The sequence below is a fragment of the Monodelphis domestica genome, chromosome 5 (assembly GCF_027887165.1).
Source record: "Monodelphis domestica isolate mMonDom1 chromosome 5, mMonDom1.pri, whole genome shotgun sequence".
NCBI classification, from domain to species: Eukaryota; Metazoa; Chordata; class Mammalia; order Didelphimorphia; family Didelphidae; genus Monodelphis; species Monodelphis domestica.
In genome coordinates this window covers 106,889,970-106,900,105 of record NC_077231.1, presented here as the reverse complement: position 1 = coordinate 106,900,105, position 10,136 = coordinate 106,889,970, and the positions used below count along the sequence as shown (strand labels likewise).

Here is a 10,136-nt window from a genome sequence, read left to right as displayed (position 1 = left end):
TTCACTCACAATGTGTCAGTCCAAAGTAAGAGACTTAAGGATAGTCTCACTAGGAATAGGGTCTCAAGTCCAGTCAGTAGATTCTTCTTCAGCCTCCACACCAAGTAGAACTCCAAGTAGAACTCACTCAGGAAGTTGTAACTCCCTTTTAAAGACACTTCCTTTTGCGTCACTTCCTGTGCCTTCCCCTAATTTTATGTCTACTAATCACAGTTGAAGCTTTGCTTTAAGACTGCCATGGGGCAGTTAATTTAATTCTGATTCATCACCCACTATTGTACATGTGGATCACAGACCTTCCCCATTCAAGTGTGAATGGAATTTTTATACCTTTGGTAATTAAATCTAAATATGGGCAGATGTCCCCACTCAACTTTTAAGTAGGGTGTTTACACTTTTGGTGATTAAATATAAAAATAGGCAGGGGTTACAATTTAATCTTCACAATCAGGGGAGAGTTAATTAATTTCATTTTCACAATCAGGGGAGAGATAAATTTAATCTTCACACTGGGTTCCTGATTTTGGACACTGCTCTTCTTTCCAGCTTCAGAATAGAAAGGAAGGTTTTAGGGGGTTTGCAAAAACAGTCCTAGTTTGAAATCAAGTAATCAGGAATAAAGATTTCCAAAATTATTTTTCTTCACCTCTTTCTCCTACTCAATTAATTTTTCTTGCTGAACCAGATATTACCAATATCCTAAATATTCAAGCTGTTTCCAATTTTCTTGTTTCTCTAAAAAGGCTTCTAACTTATTCATAGCAAAAATAAAATTTAGGGTTCCAAATTTTGGCCAGAAGTTCTTAAGGACTTTAGATCAAAGAAAACAATACTTAATAGATTTGTCCCTATCTTTTCTTTGTTCAATAGGCAGATCTCCATTATCCCAAGCTTTTAAAAATCTGTCTAGGGGGGAGCCTTCTGGAATCAGTCCCCTCTAAAGTCTAGAGCCCATATTGGGAGGCATCCCACCTGTCAGAGTCACAGAGCTTGTTGAAACATTAACCCTTTGTGTGACCTAGACTCTAGCCACACAAAGCACCATGTTAACTAGGGAGTAGAACACTCCACATGCCAATCTTGGCAACGGCTTCTCAGGAACACCCAATCAAGGAGTTAAAACTGAGAAACCCTTGTAAAGTTTCTTTGGCTACGAGATCAGCACTACTCTGTTTGGTCCCCTTGGAAGTTCCAGATTCTCCCATAGTGTACCACAACACACACAAAAATCTACACTAAATATGTGAGTGGGAACAATTTCAACACACTGTGAATATCCCCCAGGTATAGACCTAGCCAGGAACCCTCTGGCCCCTGCATCTAGCCCTCCAACTCAAAAAAAAATCTCAGTTTTTAAGAGAGCATAACACCTTAAACAAATAACCTAGACAGAAACTCTTAATTTCTCTCTACCATTTTACATATTACGTAGCCTAGGACATACAGAAAAAACTGCCTTATTAATTTTAACTCAGTAAAGAAAATTTAGTTCATTTCCACAAACTAAAGAAATAAAAGTTTTAGTTCCTCTTTTTCACAAACTTCTGGCTTATATCAAATTTAAAATAAAATTGAAGAAAAATGAGAGATAGGTCTGGAAATATCTCCAAGTCTGCAGCCTTGAAGAATTCCAGATCCTCTTACCTTACTTGGATGACAGGATTCTTGGACTAGAGGAGCCATGGTCTGCTCACCAAAACTCAGCTTCTCTCATACAGAAAAAGGAATGGGAAGAATAAATCTTCTCAAATGTGTGGGTACCCATTTGAGATCAATATTTTTCTGTATGAAGAAGAGACCCCTTGGAGATGACAAGGCTGTCACTCTAATCCCACCAGAGTTGCCAACTGTTGTGTAATAGAAACCCACTGACTTAATATAGACAGTTTTGGTAAATAAAGTCAAAAAGCCAAATTTCTCCAAGTCAAGGTAGAAAGTTAGATTTTATTGGAAGAGGGCCAAGTCCTCCAATAAAAGCATTCTCTTACATGTATTACATTGTTGGACTCCAGCAAAAGACCCCTCCCAGAGGCAGAGACCTGGTTTATATACTGAGGCAGTAACAAAATGAATATTTCTGTACAAGGTTGATGACATATCACAAGACATAACAGCATATGAACCTTATTTAGAAACAGTTACCCAACTACAAAGCTGATTGGTTGATTGGTTAATTCATTTCAGAAAGCCCACATTAGTCTAAAGGTTAAATCACAAGGCAATACCCTTATTTGGGCAGATAGCGCTGACCACTACCTCAGACTCATCTGATCTAGGGAGAAGGATAGTTATTTTCCAAACAGGGAGGGATGCAAGATGTTTGCACCACTTCTGGTCATGAAACTCAGATGGTTAGCACCTTATGATAAAGGGAAGTACAAACTTAGGGAGGGGTTAGAAATCCCCTTAGAAGCAGTTTTTATGCTTTAGTTAGAAATCCTTATAAAAATCATGAATTCTACTGATTGTATTAAGGTTATAATGGGATTTATACTAATCACTTTAAAATCACAATATTATCTTAAACCTATCACTATTGCTAAAATCCAATCAATATAAGGGGGTAGGGGACTTTCTTCCTGACATAAGATAAGCAGTAAGGAACTGCTGAAAATGATAGAACAAAACAATGGAATCATGCTATGGTTTCTCTTTTAAGGAAATGAATCTTATTTTTAAAGGAGAAGAGATGTGGCATGAGCATCTGAGAATAAATTTTAATGAGGTGAGGAAGAAAAGCTCACCATTTTTTCATTCGAACAGTTCAAAACAAAATTACTTTCAGTACATTAGTAAGAACAATAAAATGACTTTTAAATGAATTTACTCAAGAGGATATTACAAGAACAAACTATAATGTTAACATTTTTTGCAATATAGATCAACAGGTAAAATCGTTAATTCCTATCTGAATGCCCTATCCCAGCTATTTGTTCAATGGCATGAAAAGTATAAAACATATTCTCGGTACAGAGTAACAATTTTTTTAAAAATGAGGGCTTCATGTAGTTATTTAGCTTGTCCTCTTTCTATTCTCTCCTCCTTCTCAGAGATATCAAAAATTAGGTCTTCGTTTGCATCAGAATATATTTACCAAGTTCCCAATAATTACAAGAACTGGTCCCATGCTCTATCTTTTTGCTGTGATGAGGAAACAGTTCTGAGGCAAAGAGAGCAGGAATGTATATTCTATTTAACAACATGAAGTAATAAAGATTTTTCTTTCTCTTTCAAGGACTGCTTTAAAGAGGTGAAATAATTTATTTGTCCTGAGAGAGAAAACTAACAAAGCAAATGTGTACCCCAGGAAGCATTCAAAGATGGGCCTACAGGACTCTCTTTGTAACTTCTGAGGATTCCTGTGGCTTGGCACTGAAAGACTTTGTGTTTTAAGAAACCATCTCTATATTTGCCTTGAAGCAGGAAGAGGTAATGACTCAGTGCACCTTAAAAAGGGAATGAACCGCCCTCTGCCTTTCTTTTCCGTCTACTCAATGTGTGGCAAGTAGCTCTCTCTCTCTCTCTCTCTCTCTCTCTCTCTGTCTCTCCCACCCCACCCAGCCTGAATTCAAATTCAGCCTCAGACACTTTCTAGGTGAGTAACCCTGGCATGGCAGGTAATCCTGTTTGTCTCAGTTTTCTCATCTCTATAATGAGCTGGAAAAGAAAATGGCAAACCACTCCAATATCTTTTTTTTTTTTAAACCCTTACCTACTGTCTTATAATCCATACTATTTATTGGTTACAAGGCAGAAGAGTGGTAAGGGCTAGACAATGGGGGCTTCAATGACTTGCCCAGGGTCATATAGCTTAGAAGTGTGCGAGGCAAGATTTGAACCTAGCACCTCTTGTCTCTAGGCCTAGCCCTCAATCCACTGAACCACTTAGCTGTCCCCTCTCCAGTACCTTTGTCAAGAAAATCCACAACAGAACAGGAAGAATTGGATGTGACTGAAATGACTGAACAACAGATGGTCCAGTACAGCTCTAAATCCTATAAACATAAGCCCAGAATTTCCCTAGTAATAAGATACTTTTTAATGTAAATTAGTTTCAACCTTACATCAGCTAAGTGATGTGGTACTCTAAAAATTTTTATGCCCATTGTGCCAATATGAAAATTAAGGCTCAGAGAAATTGAGGCAAGACTGATTTGCCTGGGATCACAGAGTTACTAAGTGGCAATAGCAGGATTTGGAACCAGGTTCATTATTATTTCTATTACACCAGACTGTCTCTTCATTGAGAAAAAATTAATAATGCTCAGGTCTGAATACAGAATAGTCACATTTCATGGTATGATGAAGAACCAGTACAAGAAACTACAAAATTCAGTTAATGTATCTTCTTAGAAATGGAAGATGAATTATAAAATATATTGATTTTATTGAAACAAAGAAACTAATTAAATGTCTCCCAAATGAATAAAGTGTTTATACAATATCTTTTCATCTTGAAAAAACATATGATACAAAGTAAGTGCTTAAGATTGAACTATAATGTCCAAAATGCTCCTTGCAATTAAAAAAAAAAATCTGCATCTGACCTCTAGGTGAAGAGACTACTCAGTATTGAATGTGTTCACGTCATACATTAATATTCATTTTTGTTAAGTCAAAAAGATCATGAAATAGATGTTGCCTATATGCACTACAAATACATTTAATGTACACACACACACACACACACACACACACACACATGCATACATCAAGGGGAAAAATAGACACTTTCTCCATGAAATGCTAAAGAAGAAAATGGTAAACTATTCCAATACCTAAACCAAAAAACTCCATATGGGATCATGAAGAGTAGTGAGAAGAACCCAACAACAAATGACAGCATAAAACTGGCATTTACTTCAAGGTATCCAACTACATGGGTAATTTCTCCAGGGATACAGTACTACCCTTCAAATATTCTCATCCTATTCATTTCTTATCCAGGTTCTCCCAATTCTGGACCCTGTATTGAGTAAGAGAAAGAGATAGACTGGATTTAGTACATTTGCAGCACTTTGAATAATCCCAAAATATTCCCTAACATAACATATTTTGGCATGTTGCATTTAATACTGCTGATTACCATCTTCTCTTGGATATTCTTTTCTCTCTAGGTTTTTGTGACACTTGTTCTTAGTTCTCCTTCTCCCTGTTTGGCTGCTTCTCAGTCTCTATCACTTGGACCCTCCTCTCGATTCCCCTTAATTCCTCATCCTCACCCATCCCCACATGTCTAGACAGTTACCAATTAATGTCATTTCTACCTCCACAATATTGCTTACATACAGTTCCTTCTCTCCATTTATACAGCCACCATCCTAGTACTGACTATCATTACCATTTATTTGGGCTACAATAATAGTCTTCTCATTGGTCTTCCTGCCTCGTCTCTCTCCACTCCAATCTATCCACCACATATCATCAAAGTGATTTTTCCTGAAGCACAGGCTTGAGTACATCATGCCCCCAACTCGTTAAACTCCAGAGGTTCCTTATCCCCATTTGGATTAAATTAAAAATTTTTGACCTGATGTTAAAAACTCTTACAAATGTGTCCCCTTCTACTTTTTCAGTGTTCTTACACACTATTCTTCTTCCTATATTTTGGAGTTAAGCTATACTGGTTGTCCCTCACACATGAAATTCCTATCTCCAATCTCCATGCCTTTTACATTGGCTATCCCTATATGATAGGAATGCTCTTCTTTCTCATCTAGCTCCTTTAAGACTCGGCTCAAGCAACATTTTCTGCATGAGATCCTTCCTGATCCCCCCAGCTATTAGTACTTTCCCTTGCAAAGTTAACTTTCATATGTGTTTTATACATTTTATGAACCTGTATGACTGTTGTCTACCATATTAGAATGCAAATACCTAGAGGACAGAGACAATTTTGCTTTTTTCTCTTATCTCCACAACCTGATATCTAACATATCTTATTGACTGAGTTCATTCAAAAGATTTTCCAGTGATGTTTTAGGGATATAAATCATTAATAATACAGTTCCTGAAATATGAAAACTGTGGGTGCTCAAAAAGATGGTTGCTATAAGTAAGCTTCAACATTTTATCAGAGATGATTTGAACAAAACGTGAAGCAGTGAGTACAATAGAAAAGAGGCTAGATTTAGAAAGAGAGCCTGGATTCAAATCTTGACCTTGCTATTTACTAATAGATCTCTCTTTCATCTATAAAATGAGAAGATTAAACTAGATAGCCCCTAAATCCTTTATAGCACTAAACTATGTTCTTATGATTAGGAGGGAAAATATCCATCCAGAAAATGTGTGATGGAAAAATTAGGTGGTTCAATCATGAAAATAAGAGCAAGAGGTAACAGATAGCTCAAAGGTCATAATGGTGTCCAAAAAATAGAGAGAAAGAGAGAGCACTTTGTGTCATTCAGTTTTTTTAATAACATTTATAAATTCATGTCATTGACCTTAAAAAATAAATTAGCATTATATTTAAATGTTTTGAGTTCACAAACCACCTGCAAAGTTGTTTAATAATAGCCATATTTTTGTTAAAAGTTAGTCATCAACAATCATTAAATTCTTGTTATATGACAGGAATCATGTTAGGTGCGAGAGGTACAAATACAAGGAAAAGGAAGGCAGTCTATACCCTCAAGAAGTTTATATTATAATAGGGAAATACAACATATAAAAGGAAGTTGAAAGTGGGAGGAGGTATGGAGAAAGGGAAGGTTCCTCATGGAGGGTGGCCAATGGAGAAGTCCCAAGAGCTGCCCTGGGGGCAATGAAGAGATGGCTGGCCAGCAAGCTCCTGAAATGGGCATCCTGAGAGGAGCCATCCAAAGGGAAGAGGGCTGTTGCAAGGAAGGTTCTGAAGTATGAACTTCAGGACCGAAGTGATCTTCCCAGATGAAGAAGTTTATAGGGGTATAATGTTCAGAGCACAACCTGATAAGAAATGAATAAAATTACTTACAAGGAATTGGACTAAATAATGTGTAAGGTTTATTCCAAATCTAAATCCTATAATCCTCAGAGGCAGCATGTTATACTAGGGTAAAGGTTGGTATTTGAGTCAAAATACCTGAGTATAAATCCTATCACTGACATGCCAGCTATGTGGTCCTGGAAAATTCACTTTGTCTTTTTGTACCTTGATTTCATCATTATAAATTGAGGATAATACTATTTTTCACTATGAATCTCATAGGTTTGTTCTGTACAAACATTATCAATCTTCAGGAAATAAAGAAATGTTTGATATCAATAAAATGTTTACTGTAGAATACAATAAAAATTGTGATCTTAAGAATATCATTGATTGGCTGAGATAGCAAAGTAAAGGCACTCAACCTCTTCCAAATTTTCCTCCAAGCAACTTTAAAATAAGGCTTCAAAACAAATTCTGGAGTAACACACACACACACACAAACACATACACACACACAGAAGTGAAATAATATTCTATCTCAAAAGAACTTAGAAGGTCAGCAGGAAAAGTCTGTCTCAGTGGAGTAAGAAGGGAGCAAAGTCCAGCCTCATGCCTCACCCAGCAAACCAGCAGCATGAGCCTAAGCCCCAGCAAAGTCTAGGCATCAACTTCCAGAGCCCTCAACCCACAAATGGTTAGAGGATCAGATAACTGGTCAGAAGGAGATTATAGGGGATTTTTACTTAGCATTAGGTGCAGAACTCTGTGGCATTGCCCATACAAGGACTGTGGTTTCCATACCAAGGCAAGGAAGAGCAGTAGTACACTAGATCTCCCATCAATAGGGGAGCAGAAATCCTGGTTACAGTTTCAAGGAAGAAAACAATGCTTATGATTACTCATAGATCAGAGTATAGGCCAAGAGAGAGGTGACCACAGCTCTCCTTAGAATATACCACTCCAGAAGAACTAAACTTACAGAAGCCTCAGAACCAGCTCTATAAACAACACACACACACACACACACACACACACACACACACACACACACACACACAAAAACCCTGCCTCTTCAAACAGTGCCCCCTCCACCCTGGGAGCCCAACTTTAACAAAAAGCTTGAGGTCAAGAAATTGACTGGCAAAAGGAATAAGCAACAAAAAAGAACCTGATCATAGAAAGTTAGTAACAGGGAAGATCAAAATACAAACCCAAAAGAGGATGTCAAAATGGCTATTTGCAAAGCATCAAAGAAAAGAGTGAATTGGTCTCAAGCTCAAAAATATTTACTGGAGGATCTCAAAAAGGATTTAAAAACTCAAATAAGAAAAGTAGAAGAAATTTTGGAAAAAGAAAAGGGAATGATGCATGAGAATCATAAAGAAAAGTCAACAGCTTGATAAAGGAAACTTAAAAATGAGAAAATATACAAAATTCACTGATGAAAATAACTTCTTACAAAAGTAGAATTAGCAGAATTTTGTTTTCTTTTTAAGCCATGTTGTTAGAATTCTTTGTTTTTTGTGGAATGAGGCACATTTTGCAGATAGAATGTCTTAGAAACTGAGTTGAAATGGTTGGGGATTTCTTCCCTGCCTAGTTTATGAGACAATTTCTCTTGAACACCAACAGGGAATTCATACACACTCACACACACACACACACACACACACACACACATACACACACACACACAGACTCATATGAATCATCTACCTAGAAAAGGGATATTCACACACAGACTCATATGAATCATCTACCTAGAAAAGGGATATTTAACAAAACAGAGATGTTCAATTATTTCTGATGAAAAGACTAGAGCTAAATAGAAAATACAATTTTCAAATACAAGGCTCAAGAGAAGCATAAAAAAGTAAACATAAAAGAGTAATCATAAGGAACTCACTGGAGTTAAACTGTTGACATTTGTATATGGGAAGATGGTATTTGTAACTCTTAATAACTATCATTATTAAGGGCAGTTAGGAGTATACAGAGATAGAGGGCATAGACATGAATTAACTATGATGGGATGACATCTGAAACTGTATTACAAAGCAATAATCATCAAAACAATCTGGTCCTGGCTAAGAAATAGAATGGTTTTTTAGTGGAATAGATTAGGCACATAATACACAGTAGGAAATGATTGTAGCTGGACAAAAACTGACAGACAAAATTGCTGGGAAAACTAGATAGCAGTTTGGCAGAAATTAGGTATAGACCAACACCTCACATCTTATACCAAGATAAGATAAAAAGGAGTACAGGATTTAGACATAAAAGGCGTGTGATAATTAAAATGAGTTTGATAAATATAAATATACATAAAATAAATATAAATTTAAAATTCTCATTGTGGTCGCCATTTATAAAAATTAACTCTTAACTCATGAGGCTGTTAGTAGCTTTAGTAGTTTTATTACAGCAAGGTAGAGATGGTAAAGTGGGAAATGTAGGAAGGAGGTAGAAAATATTGCCTAGCTAAATACCCTAAGTCGGAATCCGAGTGCCTCCAGACCGAAGTGAGTGTCCCACTGAAGAGAGGAGAAGTGCCAAAGAGCCAGTGTCAACTGCCAGGGTCTTCTCAATCCAAGCAAGTCACCAAAGCTGAACTCTTTGAATCACCAATGCCAAATCCAAGGCAGAATTGAATACCTAATCAAGCTGAGCCATAGCAGACTGAGCTGCCAAAAGACCTCGAGGGTCCCAGAGGCTCCTGCTTATATGCAGTTTTCTCCACCTATCAACTATGGAACTATGCCCTAAAGGCTATAAAACCATGCATACCTTTTGATCCAGCAATAAGAGTACTACATCTAGATCCCAAAGAGGTAAAAAAAAATTGGGTAGGGGGGACCAATATGTAGGAGAACCTATATATTTATAGGACCTATATTTAAACCAATTCTTTTTGTTGTGGCAAAGAATTGGAAATTGAGGGAATGTCCTTCAATTGGGTGATAGCTGAACAAATTACAGTATATGATTGTGATGGAATGCTATTGTGCTATAAGAAATGATGAGCAAAAAAACCTGGAAAGTCTTACATGAACTTAAGCAAAATGATGAGAGCAGAACTAGAACATTGTACTCATTAACAGCAATATTTTACAATCATTAACTGTGAATGGCTTAGTTATTCTCAGCAAGACAATGTGCTAAGACAATTCTTAAGGACCTATGATGACAAATGCTATCTACCTCCAGAAAAAGAATTGAT

At 36.8% G+C, this 10,136-nt stretch overlaps 1 long non-coding RNA gene across 3 annotated transcripts in view; it reads right to left on the bottom strand.

Annotated features, from left to right (window-relative positions):
- Positions 1-2,929: 2,929 nt before the first annotated feature.
- Positions 2,930-10,136, bottom strand: part of LOC103094813 (uncharacterized) — a 16,951-nt gene continuing 9,744 nt past the window's right edge. For all 3 annotated transcript variants that reach the window (XR_008912164.1, XR_472746.2, XR_472745.2), the window contains one exon: positions 2,930-6,930. This is a non-coding gene — a long non-coding RNA (uncharacterized LOC103094813). The remainder of the gene's footprint in view (positions 6,931-10,136) is intronic.